Here is a 24,911-nt window from a genome sequence, read left to right on the forward strand (position 1 = left end):
GCGGGATTTCGGTGCTCTCGGTTATGGCTGGTGATAGAGTCGTCGCAGACACATAGGAGCTGTAGCTGAGGCTTTCAAAGGCAGATAGGTTAATTTCTCAAGCAACCCGGAGAGGCGGTCTTCGTTCTCCACGACTTCCCGACAGTATACACTCTTAATCGTGACACGGTTCAGACTCTATAGCGGAATTTAGATAGCTTGTTCGTTTCTAACCTCCACGTTATTACATATTCGGCAGGTATTTTTTCCTTGAAGTGATCAGTTATGAGAGGCGAGCAAGAAGAAGGTGTGAAGATACCTAAGAGGTTTGGTGCTAGCTGCAGGAGTGTCTATCGTTGTAAAGGCACACCTGCAGGTGCTGGACGCTTAGGTCTTATTTTACTTTTGCTCAGTCGAATCATCTGTTCCATCTAACAGCCTTAGCGATAAGTGGCACGCTTACGCTGTTTGAACGCTGTGGCACAGGAGAAAACATTTCCGACGCGGCTTGCGCCGAACAAAGCGCCACGAGAACGCTTTGCCAGAGCACCTGCTGACCTCCACATCTCTCGTGATCCTCCATTCAGCAAAGCAAAATACCTATATTGATAGGTACTAATTGCCTGTAATCTCTTTGATTAGCCAATGTTTTCAAAACTCTGATACTGCAGCAGACAGGAGGTCGATATGGCAATACGTGGCCGAAAACAAATAAACAAAAAAATGTGCATCGGTTCACAAGAGAAACTATCAGACAAAGGACGAGAAGAAGGGGCAGCAAGGCGCCACATTTTCGTTAGTGACAACCACACGAAGGTGACAGACCGAGTTTCTCGTAATGCGAAGCCGTGGGTTGGGATTCCATCTGCGGCAAGCTGTCTTTTCGTCCACTTTACTTTGCCTCTTATTTATTAAGTGTAGATTTCCATTTGAAACAAAGAAAAAGACTAATTTGTCCTATGCTTTCCTTGGTATTAGTATCTGTTGGCTTCATATCATTGTACCTGATACCAAGAGAACGTTAACACGTTGTCGAACTCAGGCCTTGTTCAAACAGCGAATGAGATGTGTGAATTGTAGCTGCAAGGTTTCTATCGTTGCACATGCAGAACTTTAAGCGAGAACTGTACATCCTGTGAGAGTGCTTTAGCTCACTTCTGTAGCTTTGTAGTGGACACAGCAGAGCTTGAAGAAAAGATTGAATGATGACGTAGGATTGAAAAGTAAGGCGCAATATTAGCTGCAAAACAAGAAACGCCAGAAGGACGATAGTGCCTTAATCGGGAAATTAATCAGTAACGTTTTCTTATAAGCAGAAAAGGAAGCTTTGTTTATCCCTTCATGTGGCTACATACAGTCGCGGCTTTCTTTTTACGCCAACACCCTACTCCAATCAAGTAATCACGCGAGCTGCAGGTCACTGGAAGCAGCGAGTCGTGTATGGACAAAGTACATGTCCGGGCGCAGGTATTCGGGACACCTCTTCGTGATGTAGCGTGCCCGCCTTGGTGACGCAGTGGATAGGGTGTTGCGCTGCTAAGCCCGAGGGCGTGGGATCGAATCTCGGCAGCGGATGCCGCAATACGATGGGGGTGCACCTCAAAAAGCGCCCGTATACCGTGCATCGGGTGCACGTAATAGAAACCCAGACGGTTAGAGTTAATCTGGAGTCCCTGACTAATGCGCGCCTTGTAATCAAATCGTTATTTTGGCACATAAAATCCAGGAATCATTTTTTAAATTATGCTGCGTAATGAAACCCAAACTCCTATTCCTCACAACAACGTGTATTTTCATTTGTGCTAAGCAAGAAGGACTACGGGCAATGCGGTCCTTCTTTTGCCTCACGGAACACAGCTCTCACAAGGCCTTCAAGTGATAACGTTATCTCTAAGACGACGCGTTGATGCTCGCACCATGGTGTATCGACAGTTTTTCTCGATAGCGCCGCCAAGAAGCTGGCCATAAGCTCGGTCGCTTTTCCAACAACATTCTTATTTCCGACACCAGGTTCTTATTACAAGTTATCTTTTGTTTACTTAACTTTGCTTCACTTTGCGAGTTATGTGACTTTGCCTTATTTACCTACTTTTAAGAAAGAGAGAGAGAGAGAAGTTGAATTATGCAAATTGCAGAGAGGTCTCCCTGAGGTATATTCCTCTAGCCAGCTATTCGGCGTTGGGGAAAGGGGAAGAGCGAAAGAAAGAAGGAAGGAAGAGGCGCATGATGGGTGACCATGACGAGAGAAGGAGGATGTAAAACATATGGCAAGCAATATGGCATGCTCAAAGCCCACATTCCAGGCCCTACTTTCGGCTGCTAAATATACGTCGTAAAAACCCTGCTGAAATATCACCGCTTACAGCGGTGATTGCAATGAGCTCCACAGTGCGAAACGTTCGAGACAGTCAGCATCGTTCTGGTTGTCTTCTGTAGCAGTTCAGAAGCTTTTATTTTTTATGGATGAATTTGCAGCGCTTTCGCAACGGAAGCACGGCACAATAAAAACAATCTGACAGCTGGCTTAGTCACAACAGTACACGAAGACTGCGATTTGTATGGCGACCGAAGATTTCTTAGGAAAGGGCCCGGCAGATATGGTATTGCGTCTCGGTAATTGCAGCCGGTTACATTACGTTGCTTTGCTTCTAAAAGCAGTGGAAGGCATAATTAGACGTGTAACAACACTCAGCAAGGGCACTTCAAAGCGCGTGAGGTGCAGTACTTATCTTGCCTAAGAAAAGCTATTTAGTAATGGGGATCGAGTAGAGGATTCTCAGTTTATATTTTACCGGTCTCCATATCTGCGTAAAAGAATTGCTGTGAATGTTTTGTAAAAAATGAAGTTCCCCGTTGGAAATGCGCTATTGCAATGCAACGAGTGTCTTCCGCACCATAAACGATGTTACATTTTGCACCATAGAAATTGTCACTTTTGCCTGAAGGCGAAGCACTGGAAGTGGTAGCAAGGTCTTGCTTTGCGCTTATCGTGAGCCGCAACGTGATAGGGAGCGTGTCGGCGAGTTTGCAAGCCCCGCTGTACTATGCTGCACGACTTGGAACCCAATGCGAACCAAAGTGCAGGTATACGCGGTAGCGAAGCTCCATAAGAGTCCAAACGCCCAAAACACGGCGCTTCATAGGTGTTTCATAGGGCTTAGTGCGAGCTGTATATATGAAGAAAGACTTCCGTCGGGACGAAATTAAAATGACGCCATATCCGGGCAACAAAGAGAAGGAATTGACGACAGTTTTATCATTGCAGGCACTAAAAGCTTTCTCTTAGCTTGCAATTAGCACAACATCTCCAAATATCCTGCAACTCGGCTCGATGGGTGCTTAAAGTAGCGTTGCTTCTTAGCAGAATAAACGATGTAGCGAAAGTACAAATGTAAAGTTGTCGGTATTGCACTCTTTCGTCAGACGTAGTTTCTTCGTGTACCCAAGAAAGCACTTGGTCGCACCGGCCACAGCGAGGCCCTGCCGATCGGCGACCATAGCCACACAAAGGAAGATAAAGTGAGCAACGTACTGGTGGTCGTAAATCATTGCTGTTAACTGGATATGTCAGGGCATGATGAAACACATCTCGGTAACTCGGTAAGCTTTCTGGACCAAAACACTAGAGGATGTCAAGGGGGCGTATTACAGCTCGCAAGCTTTAGATGCGTGCCTCTACGCAGAGTTCAAAAGCTGCATTGCATTGCTACCTATAGCGGCATAAGCGCCCCATTTTTCAGCGGATGCTGCAAAGAGCTACCGTTTATTAACGCTGAAATGAGAAAAAGTCATCGTTTACTTGCAGGTGCCACGTAAATGAAACCAAACGGCTGGTGTGTATATATTATGCAGGCATTTGGCTCCATAGCAAGTCAACTAATTTTGCATAGGACAAAGCAGGGCAAGCTTGGAAAAAAACAACCTGCGGTATCAGCCACTTCCTGGCAAAGACACTTGTCCAGGTTAAACTAAATGGCAACTGAGACGTAAGCCGTCTCAGAAGGCTCCCGGCGAGAGTAGCAGATATCCAAGGAAGCCATAGTGTCAACAGCCCCCTTTTACTAGGCTATGATTAGGCTAATGTCACTGCTGAACTAGATACATATCTGGAAATACGCATTATGTACGCTTCATATAACACTGATGCTGTACGGGTTTCCCGTGAGGAAAAGCACGCATCGTTAAGTAGGGCCTAGACAAAGTTGTAGACTACTTTGCGTAAAGATCGGAATACACGTTGCACGCTAAAAACAAGAGGAGCAAGAAGGAATAGACGGAAAGACAGGGATGTTAACCAGCTCTCCGACTTGCTGGCTTCCTTGTGCTGGGGAAAGGGGGCAAAACGAATAAAAGATAATATAAAAGAAATGTTACATAAAAAGAAAAGAGCAAAAGAAAGGGGAGGAGCAAAGGAGAATACGGCACTGCTTAAGGTGTTTCTCTAATGCCAGTTTTTCACAAGAAGCATGACAACGCTCTCAAAGCCTTTTGTGCTGAGCACGGTCTCGGCCAGTGTCCCAGGACCGTTTCCCACGAGATAGTACGTTTAAGACTGTCAAACAGTATTGAAAGTTCTTTCCTGGGCGCATTGAAGCGGGGATACTCCCAGAGAAGATGGGTGATTGTTTCCTCGCAGCTACAGTTATCGCTTGTAGGGTTATTGGCCATTCAGATCCGAAATGAGCAAGCATTCATGAAGGCCAGGCCAAGCCACAAGCGGCACAGAAGAGTCTCCTCAGCTTCACATAGTCCTTACAGAAGACGTAGCCGTGCATTCGGTTCCAAGTTGTGGAGACGAGCTTAATAAATTTTGTCGTGTTCCACTGTGCGAGTGTAAGTTCACGTGCGAGCGAACGATGTCCTGTAGCTGCGCCTGTTCTAGATAACATTATAGCTACACAATGGGTACCATCATGAGTAGGTCGGGCAGCATCACCTGCACGGCCGTTTCCGTAGATACCGCAATTGCCCGGCGTCCACTGATATGCTATGTTCTGTTTTTTTTCTATTACAAGGTGGTGAAGAAGTGTTATGTCAGTGACTAATTGCTCATTCGGTCCATGACGAAATGGCCACATAACTCACTGGGAGCGGCCTTGGAGTCTGAGAAGATTGACCATGCCTCTGACGGTTCTTCAATTACGAACTCTAAATCGGCACGCAGGGCGGATAGTTGTGCAGCTGTCGATGATGTAAAATTTGATGTCTTGAATTTTGTGGTGACCGACTTCGCGGGAATAACCACTGCTCCTGCGGTACTTGCAGAAGAAATTGAATCATCCTTGTAAATGTGGAGGCGTCCTCTGTGTTTCTCAGCAGTGGTGTGGCTTTTTGTAGGGTTAAAATGACGATTGTGTTTTTTCTCATTCCGGGAATTGTTAGGACTTCGAGGGCATGTAGGCACCACAACTGCATGCGTGAACTTATAGGAAAGCGCTAAACAATGCTAAGCAATAATACCGCTGAACGCAGAGCGTGGCCTCGAAGTCAGAAGTGAGGTGAGGTGCTGTGATTGAATCCCAACAAAATGTCTTTTGTGCATTCTTAAGGCATCGACACGAGTAAATGTTATGATTGAGTGACTGCGCGCAATGGCGACAGTGAATGCTGAAGATACACAACTCGGAAGGCCAAGGCATATTCTGAGAGCTTGAGCTTGAATCGACTGGTGGACGTGTATGTTTTTCCTCCGGGTTCTGTCCATCCCAGGTAAGCTGTAGCGCACGAGCCCGAGAAAAAGTACAGCGTAAAGTTGAAGCATCTCTTGTGCAAAGGCACCCCCTAATTTTCCCGCAAGAAATGTGAGCACGTGGGTGACGTGGTGAATTTCTTTTTCACGTACGCAATATGAGGGCTCCAGGACAAGTCGCGATCTATTATAACTCGCAGAAAGCTTTGAGTCTTCTCATAATAGCCTGTCCTTTGATTTTAATGACGTGTGGACCCATCGCCTTGCGCACGCGAAGGCAACCAGCGAGCACTTCTCACACGACAGCTGTAGCCCCCGCCCATGAAAGTAGTTTGACGTCGGTGTAGCCACTATCTGAAACCTGGCACGCACGTGCAGACGCGTCACCCCTGATGCTTAGATGTAGATGTCGTCTGCACATATTGACAGATGTGCGGACCGCGGAAGTACATCAATGAGGTGGATGAGCGCAAGGCTGAAGACAGTGGGCTCAGGACTCCGCCTTGAGGCCCACCACGACAAGTACAACGATGCCTTGTTATGCCATCTTCTGTTTTAGGGAATGCTCTGATCTTAAAATAACAGCAAATAAATATATTGTTAGACACACCCCCTCCAACATCCTATGTACCCCAAGGCATCCAGAATAGCTTCGTGCGATACATTGTCGTATGCGCCTTTTACGTCTAAGGACATTGCCATTCATAAACTCTTCAGGCTTTTTTGTTGCTGTATAGACGAGACAAGCTCAATCACGTTATCTGTCGAAGCCGTCCCCGCCGAAGGTCTGTCATAGCATCACGGTATATCTCGTTATGATCAAGATACCACTCTGAGCGAGTCAGTACGATCCTCTCCATCGCCTTTCCAAAAGAGCTGGCAAGTACAATGGGGCGATAGGAGGCCAGGCCCAGAAGATATTTACCTGATTTGAGCAGAGAAACGAGGCGTCAGCACTCCACGAGAAAGGAACCAATCAGTTACACCAAGAGTCGTATATGGTTCGAAGGACGCGCCGAGCTACTTGACCGAGGTTACAGGGAGCCATGGAAGTGACACCATCTAGTCCAGATGACGATGAACACTTGAATGTGACCAAAGCTGCTTGAAACTCCTCTCCACACAACATATTGTCCAACCGGGAATTTCTTGAAATCGGTAGATATAAAAACTCAGATAAAAAAGGGCAGAAACGAAAACGAGAGCAATGTTATTGACCTATTCGTTTAGGTAACGTTGTGCCGTTGTGACTTACAGAAAGCTACCAAATGAAACTCATTGACAAATTCTTGACTCGCGAAGAAATGTTCAAATAAAACGTCACCACATCGCGGCACTCCTATGTGGACAACAGCAAGGCAGTACCTGCTCTGACAGCGTAAGCTGTTATGGGTTCATTCCAAAAGCCGTTTGACTTGGCGATGTGGTCTGCCACCTCCGCTGCTGCTAGTGCTCATCGCAGCTACCCCTGGGACTGAGCAAAAAAAATACCTAGTTCACACTGGGACCAAACCAGCGCCTCCTGCGCAAGAGTCAGTTGCTGTACCAATGAGCCACCCCAGCGCTCTTCTTTTCTTTTATTACATGGGAGCAGAATCTTCAGCAAAATAAGAAAAACAAAGCTTTACAAAAACTCAAGGTGACTGAAAACACATTCAAAAGTCAGGAGAGCCCGTGCAAGCGTCCAATAAGGATATCCAGTCCGGCGCTGTTCCTTGTTCAGCGTACACACTACGAACGTAGGCAGCAGATTGCCGAGAAAACAACCGAGTGCTTCGCGATAGTTCAGCATGCCTGTCACACATTCTACTGAGCCAAAGCATTTGCAGGACAAGTAACACGAAGATGTCATATGGTGGGTCACATGGGTCTTTAAACGGTAGCAAACTAATTGTGTATGGTGTGGTATCTAAACGGTTTCAAGTGTTCGTTGGAGAATGTTCCAGAAGAATACGGCATCCCTACAGTGTACAAAACGGTAATCAATCGTTTCAGCATGTGCACACAGGCGTCAGTTTGTCGACCATGGCAGGAAATAGCCCGTTTTTCTTAACCAGGTTTTAACAGGAACGGTTGCCAAATATAACTTAAAGAAAAAGGCTGTGATACCTGGAGGAATGATCATTAGGCGGACATGCTTAAGTGCATCCAGGTAATTGCATTCCAATTAAGCTGCACGATAATGGGGAACAAGAAACAATGTGACTATGAGAGCAGCAGAAGTTCTTTTGCGCGAGGCACTGAAAACACAATGCCTACTAAAGCGAGCCTTAAGAAAGTGAAAACCTTCGACAACCTCCTTCATGAATCCCCAAGGAGCCCGTAATGCACCTCTGACTGATGACGACAAAACTATTTCTGGAAGTTAATTGATTTATCGAAGTTGTAACAACTCTCTTAGAAACGGACTGTTTACATCACGAAAGAAGGATAACTTCTTGTTTGGTCTGTTAGAGCATATAAACAGTCGGTCTGTTGTTTTTAATTAAAGACATTACCATCTGTTACGTTAATGTCACAACAAGGCTAATGGTTAATTTTTGGCTATCCGAATCTTTCTACTTGATGGCATCGGTAAGCCAAGGTTATCCCTTGTCTCTTATATTGTTAGCTTTGTACTTAAAACCGGTTTGCGCACGAATTCTGAAGGATCATACCTTTCACAGGTTAAAGTTGTTATCCAATGAGGTCCGGAAACTTGCCTATGCAGAAGACATAACCTTTTTCTGTGCTGACAAGAAAAGTGTAGCGAATGCCCTTGCCATAACGCAACAGTTTTGCACAGCTTCGGGTGCAGCAATAAACTTTGGCAGCAGTTCAGGATTTTGGTTTGGTCTATGGTGTATGATGCCAACCTACTTCGCAAATATCCAGTGGAGGCAAGACTTTACGTACTTAGGTGTACCCCGCTCTCGATATCGCATTAGTTATCCACACTCGTCAGCGAAAGCTGCAGAAGTACAAATTAAGGCTAGCAACTTCCAGGGACGGCCGTTGTCCATATTTAGCTCAGCTGAAGCTTGCAATGTGCTCCTAGCCGTTTGATGTATGTATGTCCAGCAGGTATCACTCTGCTCGCAGCTTCGGTTGGAAGCTTTCCATCCTGTGTTTGCTACCTATGTGTGGAGCTCACGTGTTTAGGCCAAACGGCATGATAACCTTTTTTTTTTTTTGCTCTTGAGACTTGCCTTAGTTTACCTTTTGTTATGCAATTTGTCTACAGGTTCTTTATTCGAGCCACGCCAGCGATTGCTAGCTTGCAGCGGAAAGATGCCCTATAAACGCATCCTAAGGCGCGAAGTACATGACCGGGGTTGTTGGAGAAGTATAGGAGAGGCCTTTGCCCTGCAGTGGGCGTAACCAGGTTGATGATTATGATGATGATGATGATGATGATGATGATGATGATGATGATGATGATGATGATGATGATGATGATGATGATGATGAAGGCGCGAAGAAGCATGTGATGGGACATGCGAGACCCGTAGCATTGACACGCGCGCACTTCGCATTGCGGTTGAATAGAATTACACCAAGAGGCGCATGGGAAGGGATGAGGAGTCAGGAGAAAGTTGATATCAACAAGGCGAAGAAGCCGAAGTGAGCGGATGCACTTCACGCCGGCTCTGTCTTTCGTAAATGATTTCGCAGTGTTTATGCAAAATATCTCTGTAATTTTGCACCATCATCTCCCGCAAGTTATCCTGACTCTACCGATATTCGTCTTCAAGGTGGGAACTGCATTTTCACCGCTTTATTGGTCCATTTCTGCCGAGCCGCTGCACCGCCGAGCTAAGCTTACTGCTAAGCTTAGTGCTCCGGCCGATACGTGAGCCGCAGTTACGGCTGCGCGTCACATTTCTTCCAGCCGCCATGGAAATACAAGTTGCAGGAACTGATATCTCACCCACCGAGATTTCCGAAGAAACAGGATGGTGCACCATTGGCCCGCGTGCACGACTTTCTCCTTGGGGCAAGCGCGCTAACCCTAACACTGCATCAGCCTCCCAAACCGGCGTTGGAGGCACGAACAAGGCGCAGCGAGGCCCGCGCGCTCACAAGCAGCAAGTTCTGAAAGCAGGGAAGATGCCCACTCTTCCACGTGATCACCACAAAGTAGTTATCAGGCCACGGGGCGGCTTGAACGTTGCAAAAGTCGGGGTCGTCCGCCTCGCTTCGGCCTTATATAGGGCAGCAAACGTATCTCCACAAGACGCCACGGAAGACATTGTCTGCCCAAATATTTAGCAAAATATCATCGTTGTGAGTACCCCTCACTCTCCTAATGCAGAACGGTACCGCCGACTCGACAGCTTTGAGGTCGACGGACACCAGTTCGAGATACGGGCATATGAAACTGCGCCCGACTATACAGTCAAGGGGGTCGTCCGAGGCATTCCTCTCGAAGAAGACGCGAAGGACATTCACCTCAATATAGTCAACAAGAGGAACCCGAATGCCTTAGCGGCCAAAAGACTCAGCAAGACCACGTCGGTCATCATCGCCTTCGATGGTGGCCGAGTACCAACGTGGGTGTACTACGGGGGTGCTATGCTCAGGTGTACCTTGTACAGAAAGCAGATTGACGTGTGCCACCAGTGCGGACGCGTCGGACATCGCATGGACGTCTGCCCGAACCCCCAAGACCGTGTGTGTAGAGGCTGCGGAGCCTCGAACCCAGACCCCAATCACACATGCACGCCAAGGTGTCACCTTTGTGGGGGAGCGCATCCCACTGCGGACAAGGCCTGCAAGGCTCGATTCAAGACCCCCTATCTTGTTAAGAAACGACGCGGAGACCGCCAGAGGGCAGCGGCGGAGGCCGCCCTCGAGCTACAGCAACAGAACTACGACGAACATTTCCCACCTGCCTCCCGCTCCCGCTCTCGAGGCCGGGCCCGGTCTCGCTCGGTTGCGGGGCCTCCATCCCGCCGGCAGAGCAGGTCTCGGAGCCGGGCGCGCAGCAAAACCCCCGGGCCGAGCCGTAGCCGTTCGAGTTCTCGGCGTCCGAAGCAAGCCGGCCAGCAAGATTCGGACCTACCTGACAAGGTGAGCTGGGCAGATGCGGTTAAGGGCTCGCTGAGACGCAAGGCTCAGGGAGCTACTGCCTCCGAACCCAATAATAAGAGGGACCCCAGGGATGTGGCATTGGAAGAAATGCAGCGCGAAAACGCACAATTACGTACGGTCGTGCTACAATTAACCCAAGAAATTCGAGAGATTAAACAGTCGATGGCGCAGACATCTATACCTAAACCTGCTTTAGTCCCGACTCCCGTCACGAACGGTAACGACAATGCGGCGCCGCCCACAAAGAAACGCGCGGCGGCCAGTTCCGAGTCTCAACAGCTCGTGAACCTCGAATCAGCAGTAAGTGATTGGCGCAAAGCACATGTCACGATAAATGACTGGCGGAAAGAACAAGAAGAAATGAGGAAGCTGCTTTCAGAAATTCAAACCGGGATCCGCAACATCGGCGTTGCGGTCAATAACCTCACTGGTCGAACAGACAGGGTTGAAATCCATATAGACAAAATCGAGACTCACATAGGCCTTCGCCCAGGCATGGAAATGATGCCCACCATGGGCCCTACAGTCATTCACCCTAGTCCTATTTCAGGTAACGCACAAGTACAGCACCACGATGGCCAGCCCCACTAACGAGCTCGTGGTGTGGCAGTGGAACTGTCGGGGCTTCACTAAGAAGCAACCACTGCTGCAACAGTACGTCCGACACGCGCAACCCAAACCCGACATCATAATGATACAAGAAACAGTAGGTACCGTACCAAAACTTCCAGGTTACACTGCGAATGCCTCGCCGATTCCCGTTGATCGCGGACTTGCAATTTTAATTCGGAAAGGAATAGTGGTGCAAGAACACAGCGTAAGCGGCACACATGCGGAAAACATGCTTGTAGAGCTCCTTCCCAATAGAACACGCAACCACAGTTTATTTCTCCTCAACGTATATAGTAATCCGGCTCACTCACGGGCTCGTTTCCTCTCTCTGTTCCGAGGGGCGCTTGCCTTGGCGGGCGCAAACCCGTTTCTGGTGGGGGGAGATTTTAACGCCCCGAACGAGGCCTGGGGCTATGGCTACACTACCGCCAAAGGTCGACGCCTGTGGCAGGACATACATGATGCCGAATTAACTCTTATTACTGATCCCACGGCGCCAACCCGCACGGGCACCTCTACGGCACGGGACACGACACCAGACCTAACGGCGGTCCGTAACATCCCTCAAGCAATGTGGCGCAATACCTTTGAAGATCTCGGTAGTGACCACATGATCATACAAACACGAATTCCTCAGGCGGGTACACCCCCTTTTCCTAAGCCATTCAAATGGACGGACTGGGACAAATTCAGAAAGCAGCGAGCTGAACAGAGAGGTGAGGAGAACATCGATGACATCGAGGCATGGATGGAGACGCTCAACGACGACATGAACAAGGCGACGCAGACGCTCGCACCCGAATTCCAGGTTGACAAGATCGACAGCCGACTAGCCCACCTCTGGGAAGCCAAGACGTCACTAAACGCAAGATGGAAGCAGCAAAGGCACAACCGAAAGCTTCGTAAGAAGATCGCACATATCAATCGCCAGCTGGAAGACCATTGCCGGACCTTAAGCCGCCAACAGTGGTATGACATCTGCAACGCAGTCGATGGGCAGCTCCACAATGGCAGCACGTGGCGTCTCCTTCGTCACCTCTTGGGGGAAACGCAGAGCAAGTCTGCTCAGCAAGCAAACCTGCAACGCCTTTTGCACAAGGAACAGGCTACCACGAGTGATCACCAGCTCGTGACACGCCTGCTAGCCAAGTACTTCCCTCGACGGCCCGATGTTCAACACGGGGATTACACTGGAGAACCAAATGTGACACTCGATGAAGAATTTCACGAGTCAGAGATCCGCGCAGCTCTCCACGACCTTAATGGCAAATCAGCACCTGGTCCCGACAAGGTTACGAACAAGACTCTAAGAAACCTCGATGATGCCTCGATAACCGCTCTTACGGCATACATCAACAAATGCTGGCGAGCAGGTTGCATCCCAGAGGCGTGGAAACGCTCTAAAGCAGTCCTGATACCGAAGCCAGGCAAGCCGTCCAGCCTCGATCACTTGCGGCCCATTTCCCTCACATCCTGCGTTGGCAAGGTGATGGAGCACGCGTTCCTCTCCCGCATCAACCACCACCTCGAGGACACTGGAGCCTACCCTCCCACTATGGTGGGCTTCCGGTCACACCTCTCCACTCAAGACGTCATGCTACAGCTCTACCACGAGATTATCAATGACCCAACTAGTGGCAACCGGGCCATCCTCGGCCTGGACTTGGAAAAGGCATTTGACAATGTAGCACATGCAGCAATCCTGAGCCGCATAAACAAGCTCAACTTGGGTGCGCGAAGCTACAACTACGTCAGAGACTTCCTGTCGCGCCGAACAGTCACCCTCGCGGTCGGCAGCATGACATCCGACGAACATACACTAGGAAGCACCGGCACTCCTCAAGGATCGGTCATATCCCCGCTCCTTTTCAACCTCGTGATGCTGGGTCTCCCGGCCTACCTCGACGAGATCGATGGCCTCCATCACGCCTTGTACGCAGATGACATCACCCTGTGGGTCAACAAGGGCAGCGACGGTCAGATAGAATGCACCTTACAAGCAGCGGTCTCTGCAGTCGAAACGTACCTCCAAGACACAGGTCTCCGACTATCTCCACTGAAATCGGAGCTGCTCGTCTACCGTTCGCGCCGCCGGCCCAAGCCTACAGCCGAATGGCGCCAATGTGACGACATAATCCTCTATACGCAAGACGGCTCCTGCATTCCCCGAGTCCCGAAGATACGCATCCTAGGCATGCATATAACAGCCACCGGGTCAAACATAGAAGCTATTCGCAAAATCGAAGGCAAGGTTACAGCGGCTACCCGCCTGATCAAACGCATTACAAACAAGCACACGGGCATGAAGGAGGACAGTGTCATGCACCTCATACACTCTTTCGCAATCAGTGACATCACTTATGTGGCTGCCTTCCACAACTGGAATGTCACTGAAAGGGAGAAAATCAACACCCTTATACGCAAGACTTACAAGATCGCCCTTGGCCTACCGGAGTCCACAAGCACTGCTCGTCTGCTACAGCTGGGGGTATACAACACGCTTGAGGAAATCGTGGATGCGCAAAGAACCTCTCAACTCGAACGCATGTCTCTGACAGCCACGGGCCGGTACATCCTGCGGAAACTCGGCTTCAACTACCACGTCCAACACGGTCAGAAACAGGTCATTCCACCTGACCTCAGCGACACGCTGATTGTCGCCCCTATACCTCGAAACATGCACCCCGAATTTAATCGGGGCCGACGCCAGGCCCGTGCCAAGGCACTGCTGCGCTCCTTGGGTGGAAAGAGGACTTCGCGCTTTGTAGACGCCGCAGAATACACGCGAGAACGCCGGTTCACGGCGGTAGTCGTAGACGTTAGCTCCAGGCTTACGCACGCGTGTAGTGTCGCAACGGAATACCCCGAAACAGCAGAAGAGGTAGCGATTGCGCTTGCGCTTACCGACCCCCTCTGCGAGGTAGTGTTTAGCGACTCACAATCCGCAGTTCGCAACTACGCGCGGGGGCGCATTTCCTCCGAAGCTCTCCAGATTCTAAGGAAAGCTGGTCGACAGCACTTCGATAACACCGCCATCATATGGTTTCCAGCGCACGTCGCCACCCCCACCGATGAGGGCCTCATTAACTTGAACGAGGTAGCACACCGCTCTGCGCGAGAACTGACCCGCCGCGCAGAATCGGGGACCGCCTCTTCGAGTTCGGAACTGCTGGCTCAAAGCACGCGAGAACGCCTGGTCAGGTACAATGACATCACCAAGCACTACCAGCTAGGCAGGCGGTTGCTGCCCCCACCTCACCCCATGCTGAAACGTCGCCAGGCAGTCATCTGGCGACAATTGCAAACACAAACATTCCCCAGTCCGGTGCGAATGCAGCACATTTTCCCCGCGCAATACCCGAATGCTCTTTGAAAATTATGTCAGGACACTAGAGCGACGCTGTCACACATGTTGTGGGAGTGTCGGGTTACATCAGCTACAATGGCAGTAGCTCCGGAGGCTCTTGCGTCGAAGTGGGCCGCCGCTCTGCGCAGCTCCAACCTCAAGACACAAGAGTGGGCTGTCCAGCAAGCCCGACAGGCGGCGACGAGGCAAGGCCTCGAAGTCCCCTCATGGGAGACCTGAGCCCGGGTCATCAAATTTGCCGGATTCAGAATAAAGTTGTTTCCATCCATCCTATCAACAAGGCACTCAGGCAGGGGTGCCCTTTATCCCAACTGCTTTTATGATGCACATGTTGAGGATAAAGAGGACATTGTGTTGCTAGCTAACAAGCAAAGTGATTTGCAACGTCTGACTATATGTGTGGACAGGAAGGCGAGAATTTCGGTTTGAAAGTTAGCGTTAGAAAATCAGTTGTTATAGCATTCAATGAGAACAGTGAACATACAGTGGCATTACAGGGCCAGTAAATACCTCGGGTAAATGAATATAAAAATCTAGGTATATGGATAAACGAATGCAATACATATATGCAAACACAGAAAAAACAATAACAGTAAAGGGGAATAGAAATGCACCATAATGAAACACAGAGCGCTATAGGGATACAATAGGGACGAGGTGCTCCGGGGTATGTGGAAAGATGTAAAAGTTCCAGGACTTACTTCTGGAAATGCGGTTGTTTGTTTGAAATAAGGGGTACGATCATGACTCAATAGCAACCAAAGGTCAGCGGGACGCCTCGTATTGGCCGCTTACGGCAAGACTACAAATTAAGCTGTGCAGGGTGACATGGGCTGAACAAGTTCTGAAGTGTGGGAAGCTCTCAGTAAAATTGATTATGAAGAACGACTAAGGAATATGGAAGAAAGTGAATGGGCTGGGAGAGTGTTGAGGTATCTGTACAGGAAAATGATTGATTCACAGTGGAGGAAAACAGCTAGGAAGCTTACCAGCAAGTATGCGGCCTGTAGTGTGAGCAACACAGCAACAAGGAACGTCAAGCGGAAAGTAAGAAAGGCTGAAATAATCTCATTGGTGGCGGCAATGGAAAATAAACCTGCCATGAGTAACTACTTAAGAGGAAAAAACGAAATCAGGAAAGAAACAATTTATGATAACTCAAAGGGAAGCTTATCACTTTTCGAAGCGAGATCAGGACGCCTTAGAACCGACACCTATAAAGCGATATATAAGAAGGAAGAAGCATGTGCATGCTACAGTAAAGCTAAGGGAACGATGTAGCATGTTTTATTAGAATGTGAAGATACCTGCCCAGCGGTCGATTTAGGCAACACAGGCCTACTTGAAATCCTTGGGTTCAGCCAGACCATGGGGAAGTAAACATGTCCGCAATAGAGATTAGACCAGGCGATTTGAAGATTGATAGAAGAAAAGTAGGGAAACGACAACAAAAACCGAGACGTACAAAAACAAAGTTCACAATAGGGGGTCAGAAAATTTGGTGATGGGAATTTATTGTGGTTTCTTTTTCTTTTGCTTTGTTTTCTTTTTTAACCAAGTTAGGACATCAGGCAGTATAAATTAAAGAGCTTCGTGGCGCAACCCACCAGCCCGTTCCAAAAGAGACGCTGATAACATACATCCATCCAGCATAGATAGCGGTACAAGGTATATAAAGATTTGAGGAAGAAAAAGAAGATTAAGGATACGTATACAAACATGCTATAATGAAAAAAAAATCGTGCATTGTATGCCTGATTAAATAAAGCTGACTAGGTGGCTATGGCCCCGCCCCTTTTCAAAGACGACGCGAATAAATCGTGATCGTCATCATCAGCATTGTAGTCTCCCACATGTCGTGCGATGTGAGATGCGCACAGCGTAACATCTACACGGGCACCCTTTGCTTTGTAATTGCTTATTATTTCACCAGGGTGGCTGCCACGTGACAGTTGCAAAGGTTGCGGTATAAGGCAGATAGAGAATGCTTGATAAAGAAAAACTAGGGGGAAGCTTAGGCTTCGTCTTTAAGAGTTGAACGCGATAGCATTCAAAGATCTCCTACTACTTCAGACGCTTCCCAGCAACTGCAGCTTATGTAACCGTAATGTCTACCGGAAAACGCTTGCGTCCAAGATTTTGCACGAAGGCGAGCTTTCTGGAGCTTTCTTGCGCGGGCCGGTGTTGGAGTTGTGCACAGCAGCGCCGAAAAGATTACATCATTTAAGGTTTCTATGATTGGTTCGCGCTTTAATATTCTAGTCAGAGAAGACTTAACATAAATGGCACGCACTGTCGGTGTTTTGTTTCACGAAATGTGTTTGTTGGCTGTGATTCTCAACATTCCGAGGAATAATTTTTTCAAGAATGTAAGACAAGGTATGACAAAATTTTAGGGGCAAAACGGTGTTGCATGTAAGCTGCATATCCCGCATGTCATATAGTAAGGCATTGCATATAGATGTACCATAAACACAAAAGGAAATTTTCACTCACGGACAACTCCGCTGGCGGCGGCGCAGACGGCGACGCCAACATTGGATTTTCGGTGACAGGGGGCCATTAACGGTTAAACGAAAATTACGGAGATGTGTAAAGGTTGTTAAATGCAAAACATGTATGGAATATTTGATTAAATCAAGCAGACCAGGTGACGGTATGTCATGGCCCCATTTCAAAGGTGTTGCCAATAAATCCTCCTCATCATCAACTTATTCTTGTACTGTATTAGCATCGTATCGTGCCACTTGCCTGGCGATGTGAGATGCGCGCCGCTTAGCACCGATACGGACACACTTTGTGTAGCAGTTGCAGAGGTAGTCGGACAAGCTAAATAAAGAAGGTTTGAGGGAGAAAAGTGAGATTAAGGAGATGTATGAAAAATGCTAGAATGAGAACCATGTATAGCATAGCTGATTAAATCAAGCAGGCTAGGGGCTGTTTCTCATCGTCCCATTTCAAAGGGAATGCCAATAAATCATCACAATTACCATTAGCATTGTATCGTGCCATCTGTCACGCGATGCGACATGCGCACCGGGTAGCGTCAATACGTGCAAAGTTCGCATTGCTGTTGCGTTATATTCCAATCGGCGTCCCGACATGTAGCAGCTTTCCCGGTATGCGTGTTCTTTAACTATTGTATTATTTGGAATGCGTCTATAGTTATAATTGTGTATCTTGAAATCACTGGCCACAGCACGCACATTTCCATAGGGGCGATATGCAACAATGCTTATGCACCAAGATATAGATGTCAGTTAACAAACCGGTGGTGGTCAAAATCTTTGATCCCCCACTATAGAGAGCATGACTCATAACAAGACCGGGGTTTTGGCCCGTAAAACTGTCAATTTATTTTCAATATTCTTGTAAAATAATTTTCTCAGTATCCCCCCCCCTACGGCTTCTCATTTAACTTCCCAATCTCAAGGCGCTGAGGTTTTCTTCAACACATAAATAAACGGCGAAAATCAAGCAACAACGAGTCACTAAAGTGCACTTGTCTTGTTTCGTGTGCAACAAATATAGAATTTCTTCAGTTACTATGACTTGCGGAAAAATGCACGTCACTTATGCCATTGCTCCGTTTACGCATACAGAAAACATATATTTAATTTCTGATATCTGGATTCCAAATGAAGCTGCAGTAAAGTCGGCACATATATTCATGTCACAATGGTCCTCGGTGTCATCTTCCACTGTAACATTGGACGAGCAGTGTTACTGCGCTTGTGCGGCTGGAAGGGAACAAGACAATATTGTTTTTCTTTTTTCGATCAATTGAGCAATGAATTTAGAAAAAACGTTAAGTTGTGCAAGACACACATGACGAAACAACTTATAGGAGAACTCCTACAGTCGGTTAAACTGGCATACTTTATTGCCGCAACCTCGATTTCTGCAGAAATGCATCTCTCATTTCCGTTTTGTTTCCTCTAGTCCAAAATAATTTAACAAGCACATGTAAGCGTAAAGAGCTTGATCCCTTTGTATCTAATCACAAGTAGGAGCTTTTAGAAATGAATGAATGTCCTGCATAAAATGTTTAGCGTGGAATATCAGCGTCGTTCCACAAAACCATGAAATCGCTGCCTCGCGTCTGTTCCACAATCCTCTTCTTGAGTCGCTTCAGCTGGTCTTCCGAGAAGTGGTTCCGCCAATCACCGACAACACCTTTGCGAACAAAAACGCCTGATGTCGGCTTATTCAAGGTCTTAGCTCCTACTGACTCCCTTATAAGTGCAAGCCATTTGGGCGCCTTTCCACCGAGCACGCTCTCAAAGTTATCGAGCATGTGTTTCGTTGAGTCATTCATACTTTCATTCATGATTCTGAAGCTGATGTTCTGTAGTACATTCTCTAACCGACTTTTGTCCCTCCGGAGCTTCTGGCCGAACGCTTTCCCAATGAAATCATCAATCTTCAGGACCCAAGCGTTGATGTCCTTCTTGAGCTGCTCGTAGGTCACAAACAAGACGTTCGGGTCATTTCGATGCTCATACCCCGAACGCAAAATGGTCGAAGTAGTCGCCAAAATCGACCTTGCCTTTCACGAACATGTCGAAGAACTGATCGAACGTGCCCTCTTGGAAGCGGTAGTCGGGAATGTTCCTGGTGTGGTAGAAATAAGCAACGCAGCAGTCGTACGGGTCTCGCACCACGTATATTTACTTGGCGTCCTTTGAGTACAGTTGGAATCGGAAAGTCATGTGTGTCTTGATGAAGCCCGGCTTCTTCATGTCCTTAACAAATTCGGCTCCTCGGGCTTCGAGGAAAGGCATCTCCATCCAGCTGTGCAGCTGATTTCTGGGGGGGAAGGTTATTGTTTATGATGTTGTATACAATGTGCTGCATCCATGTTGTCCCGCACTTGGGGTAGCTGCCGATGAATAGATCTCCCGGTTGTGCCTTATAGCGGAGAGCTGAACGGACGCATTCTTTAGGAAAGCTCTTGCATGTGTTGAAGCCGTCGACTTCGGGATACTGTTGATAGTCTTGTATATTTCATCCCATGACCAGGGCACTGCGCAGAAAGAGCGGTAGCCAAGTGAATTATTTGTGTAATATTAGCAAGGAGACTGATTCTGTGATATTAGAAGCGGCCTTATCACACGACATGCAGAGCTTGGATTGCGACAACAAATTATTAGACAGCTATACGAAGAAAGCGCAGTAGTTTTCTCAACTCCATAAACTGCTCTAGACATTCTCTCACTAATTAAATTAAAAAGGAAATGCCACCCGCACAGGCAAACATGAACATATATCACTCGATGAACGCCAAAGCTCGCGGTCAGAACGCTGGCGTGATGAAGAGCGGCAACAGTGCGAGAGAATTTCCCCCATGTTGCATTTAACAGCAACGTGAACTAACCACGCGAAAGTATACCGCACGCGAAGCCATCAGCTATTGTCCAATGCTTCGCACTAACCGCAGATATTATTTGCAATGTGGGGTGCAAGCGACCGCTCTCAGCAGTATACGCAGAAGAAGCGAGATGCGCGCTAACGTTTGAAGCATTTCAGCAACGACAAACCGCGTTTCCTTGCTTCTGGTAGGTCGCTAGATAATGTCTAATGCTTAGCGAGCGTGTCACGGCCATTTAACGGGGATGTTAGTCGCATATCTACGAATTTCTCCATTGACATCTCTCCGGGAAAGAAAGATAGAACGGCGTGTTCTAAAGCAACAAATTGTTTAGTTACACGCTGTACGCTCTAAATTGCTGTCCGTATGAGGCATGCAGTCTGCGAGAATGCCAGAACGCACATGTACGACTCTACCTTTAGCAGTAGAAAGCCGCAGTTTCGGCCGAAAGGCGAAGCATCGATAGCGATAGCAAATTAGTAGACAACTGTACGAAGTAAATATAGCAGTTTTATCGGCCGCATGTACTTGTAAACATTAGCTTACCAATTAAATTAAAGCATGCATGCACGCACAAGCAATCATGAATACAGCTCACTTGATGACCACGGAAACTCACTGTGAAAACGCTGGAGTGAGGAAGCGCAGCAGCAGCAGTGAGCGAATTGGCCTTCGTACTGCCTGTCGCTCGAACGCGAACTTAGCGACCAGAACATAGTGTCCAGTAAGCTATGAACCCGCGGTGCTCCTAGATTCTGCATTTATTGCAGATGGATTTTGCAGATAGGGCCCGGGTGGCCACGCCATACGCAGCAGCCGCCGGACTAGAACCGCCTCCCTATCCCTTCCCTACCTCACCCCAGTGCCTTGCGCCCGACTGAAGACGCATAAACAACCTGCGGCGCGACGACACAGGTATCGCCCTTGGACTTTATACGGAACATTACGGCGACGCCGATAGCAAAAATGCGCCTGGAGTGGCTATATCATTGCTATTACAGCAAAACGAAATTAGATGTTTATAGGGAGTGGTTTTCTACCACTTTACGACATGATGCAGTATAAAACTCAAACGCTCAGAAAATTTTCACAGAGGTCACAAATCAAAGAAGACAACAATAAGTAGTAGGTTCACGATAATTCATATTATGCTTAAAATTGAGTTTTGTCTGAAGTTTATATTCCCTATGAACTCATATTCTCGTAACTTTCAATTTATGATAACACAGATAAACCTCAAGAAATTTTATATCAAAATGCGTCATACGCATTCGTGGCTCGCGAACGCGACATAAACGTGACTAAAATATAATAAGTCATGTTTCATGGAGATAATAGCTATCGATTGCAACTTACTCTCGCGGAAGGTGGAGCATGGGAAATATTTATTTAAGAAATGATATGGAAATGAACGTTTGGCATCCCAGTATAAGATTGGAATACTAAAAGAAATTCCAAGCTCTTACGCATAGCCCGAAAGGAACGCAAATAAATACTAAAGCAGGTGAAGGAGTTCTCGAGGATGATGTGATACAGCCTTCGAAGAGTCTTGGGCGTCCCCAGTGGGGTTGGTCACGGAAAAAAAAGACTGCAGCTTAGGCTTCTGTATTGACTGCCGCAAGTTAAATTAGGTAACAAAGAAAGACGTCTAACCGTTACCAAGCATAGCAGATCCACTAGACAAGTTGCGCTATGCACGTTATTTTTCTTGCAGGCACCTACGCAGCGGGTATTAGCTGATATAAGTCGATGAGAGAGATCGCGAGAAAAACCACCTTCAAGGCGCCCGATGGCCTTTACAAATTTAATGTACTTCTTTTCGGTATGTGTACCGCGCCTGCCACTTTGCAGTGTCTAATATACGCCGTACTTTCACCTCTAAAGGGGCAAACGTCCTTGGAATACCTACACGAGGTGATCGTGTTTTCAGCTATATTTCTAGAGTACCTAAGCCTTCTCCAAGTAATACGCTCGGTTGGCTCACGTTAAAATCAGAAAAAAATGTCATCTTTACTCTCGTGTTAGTCGCGTCAGCGTTGACGCGACTAATATGAGGTGACGTTCGTTTTGTGCGACGTGAAAGAGAGCAATTGGCATTTAAGAAGTTACGTCAACGTCTGCAAACGCCCACAGTTCTTGCACACTTTGACCAAGCGCTTCGTACACACGCGAACAATGTAGGCCGGGGTGCCGTGCTGGTTGCAGTGGCAAGACGGCTGCGAAAAAAGTGATAGTCTACGTCAGCTGAACTCGCTCCATACTGAGCAAAACTGCTCCCCTACGGAGAAGGAATGACTCGTCGTAACGTTGGCTGATATCGAATTTCGCCTTCACTTGTACGGCGGCCTTTTTCACCATCATCAGCGACCACCACTCTCTCTGTTGGCCGACTAACTCGTGTTCATGCGGTGGTTTGGAACGTTTAACGCCACAAATGTTTTCCTTTATTTTTTTTCTTCAGTGTTTTTTTTTTTTTGCTGCTTGTCCTTTGTATTGTTATAATGAACCGTCTCGACGCCCGCACATCACTGTCGCGAACCTCACAGCTGACGCTCTTCTTCATGCCCTCTCATCACTTTGTTACCCGAAAAGCGGTTCCTTTGCCCTTTGCCGCTCTTGACCTTGCCGCCGGTGTCAGCACGATGCCCATTTACAATCATCTTTCATCGCCGCTATCACTGCTCCGCCGCGAATGCCTTGGTTACGTCGAGTCGGTGGATTCAACACGAATTGTCTCCGTCCTCGACGAAGTGTCTTCTACTGCCGTCCATGAACTGAGTGCCCTCTCCGTACCCGACTCAACATGGACTGGTGTGTTCCGCTCATTCATCGGCGAAGATCTGACGCATTCGCAGCGATCTCAACTTCTCGCAATTCTTCAGCACTTCCGCCGTTCTTTCGACGTTGCGCAAACATCTCTTGGCCGTGCATCGACGGTCGAGCATTACATCGACACTGGCTCTCACTCACCGCTGCGACAAAGACCACATCGCGTGTCCGCTACGGAATGTCGCGTCATTGCAGACCAGGTCAATGGCATGCTCCGTCGAGGCGTCATTCAACCTTCCCAAAGCCCATGGGCCTCTCCCGTGGCCCTCGTCACAAAAAAGACGGTTCCATCCGCTTCTGTGTTGATTTTCGACGGTTGAACAAGATCACGCTGAAGGACGTCTACCCATTACCACGCATCCATGATGCTCTGGACTGTTTGCAGGGAGCCGAGTTCTTCGCTGGATTTGCGGTCAGGCTGCTTGCAGGTTCCGATGGCAGAGGCCGATCGCCCGAAAACTGCCTTTGTTACACCAGACGGCTTGTATGAATTCACTGTCATACCTTTCGGACTTTGCAACGCACCTGCTACGTTCGAAACAATGATGGATAACGTTCTGCGTGGCCTCAAGTGGAAAATCTGTCTTTGCTATCTTGACGACATTGTGGTGTTCGCCCCTGATTTCGCAACGCACCTGCTCCGCCTCCAGCACGTACACACTTACTTGACCAACGCTGGGTTGCAACTTAAACTGAAGAAGTGTCAATTTACTGTTCGTCAGCTCACAATTTTAGGCCATGTCGTTTTAAAGGAGAGCATTCGCCCGGATCCCGAGAAGCTACGTGCTGTTACTGCGTTCCCAAAACCTACCACTATGAAAGAGCTACGCAGTTTTATCGGCCTCTGCTCTTACTTCTGGCGATTCGTTCGAAACTTTGTGTCAATTATATCGCCTCGCACGCAGCTCCTTGGTGGCGCTAGAGATCTCTCATTATGGTCTCCAGCGTGTGACGACACCTTCACAAACTTGCGCCGTCTTCTCACGACGCCACCCATTCTTCGTCATTTTGACCCTCAAGCGCCAACCGAAATCCATACCGATGCAAGTGGTGTAGGCCTTGGCGCTGTGTTGGCACAGCGTCAACCTGGCCACACAGCATACGTCGTCGCATACGCGAGTCGCACGTTAACCAAGGCGGAGACCAATTACAGCGTTACAGAAAAGGAGTGTTTGGCCATTGTGTGGGCGCTTGGAAAGCTTCGCCCATATTTATACGGCCGATCGTTCGACCTAGTAATCGACCACCACGCACTATGTTGGCTGTCGACGCTCAAAGATCCATCGGGCCGCCTTGCCCACTGTGCATTACGAATCCAAGAATATGACATCCACGTGGTTTACCGTTCCGGGCGAAAGCACTCCGACGCTGACGCGCTATCCCGATCGCCGCTTCCCCCGAAGGCCAGTCACGACTCCTCCTGCGAGTGCACATTATCCTCTCTGGGCGTTGACACTATCGCTGCTGCACAGCGTAATGATCCCTGGACTGCATCTCTGCTCTACCTTCTCTCGGATACGTCGAAAATTCCGGCGTGACGTACGCTTCTGCGCCAAGTTCCTCATTTTGCGATTCGAGACAAGCTACTATGTTGACGAAACTATGCCCCAGAGGGACGCACCTGGACGCACCCGAGAATCTTGCGATCAGAGCTCTGCACCTCGTTCCACGTAGACCCTCAGTGTGGCCACGCGGGGGTCTTCAAGACCTACGAAAGACTTCGACACCGCTATTACTGGCGGGTAATGTACAATTTCGTTCGAAAGTTCGTCCACTCTTGTCATGAGTGCCAACGCCGCACAGCGCCACCACACAACTCCGCCGGTGAACTCCAGCTTTTAGAACGCCTATCCCGACCCTTTGATCGCGTGGGCACAGAACTCAACGGGCCACTTCCTTTGAGTCCTACCGGCAACAGGTGGATAATCGTTGCGGTAGACCACTTAACCCGTTATGCGGAGATTGCTGCTCTGCCAAATGCTACAGCGCAG

General features: G+C 48.2%; 1 protein-coding gene and 1 pseudogene across 1 annotated transcript in view; both read right to left on the minus strand.

Annotated features, from left to right (window-relative positions):
* The window catches only part of LOC142587825 (lysosomal aspartic protease-like), a 73,515-nt gene that overhangs the window by 22,127 nt on the left and 26,477 nt on the right, over positions 1–24,911 (minus strand). The gene's annotated exons all lie outside the window — the stretch shown is intronic.
* Positions 18,131–19,724, minus strand: LOC142588813 (sulfotransferase 1E1-like; annotated as a pseudogene).

This window comes from Dermacentor variabilis, chromosome 7 (assembly GCF_050947875.1).
Source record: "Dermacentor variabilis isolate Ectoservices chromosome 7, ASM5094787v1, whole genome shotgun sequence".
NCBI classification, from domain to species: domain Eukaryota; kingdom Metazoa; phylum Arthropoda; class Arachnida; order Ixodida; family Ixodidae; genus Dermacentor; species Dermacentor variabilis.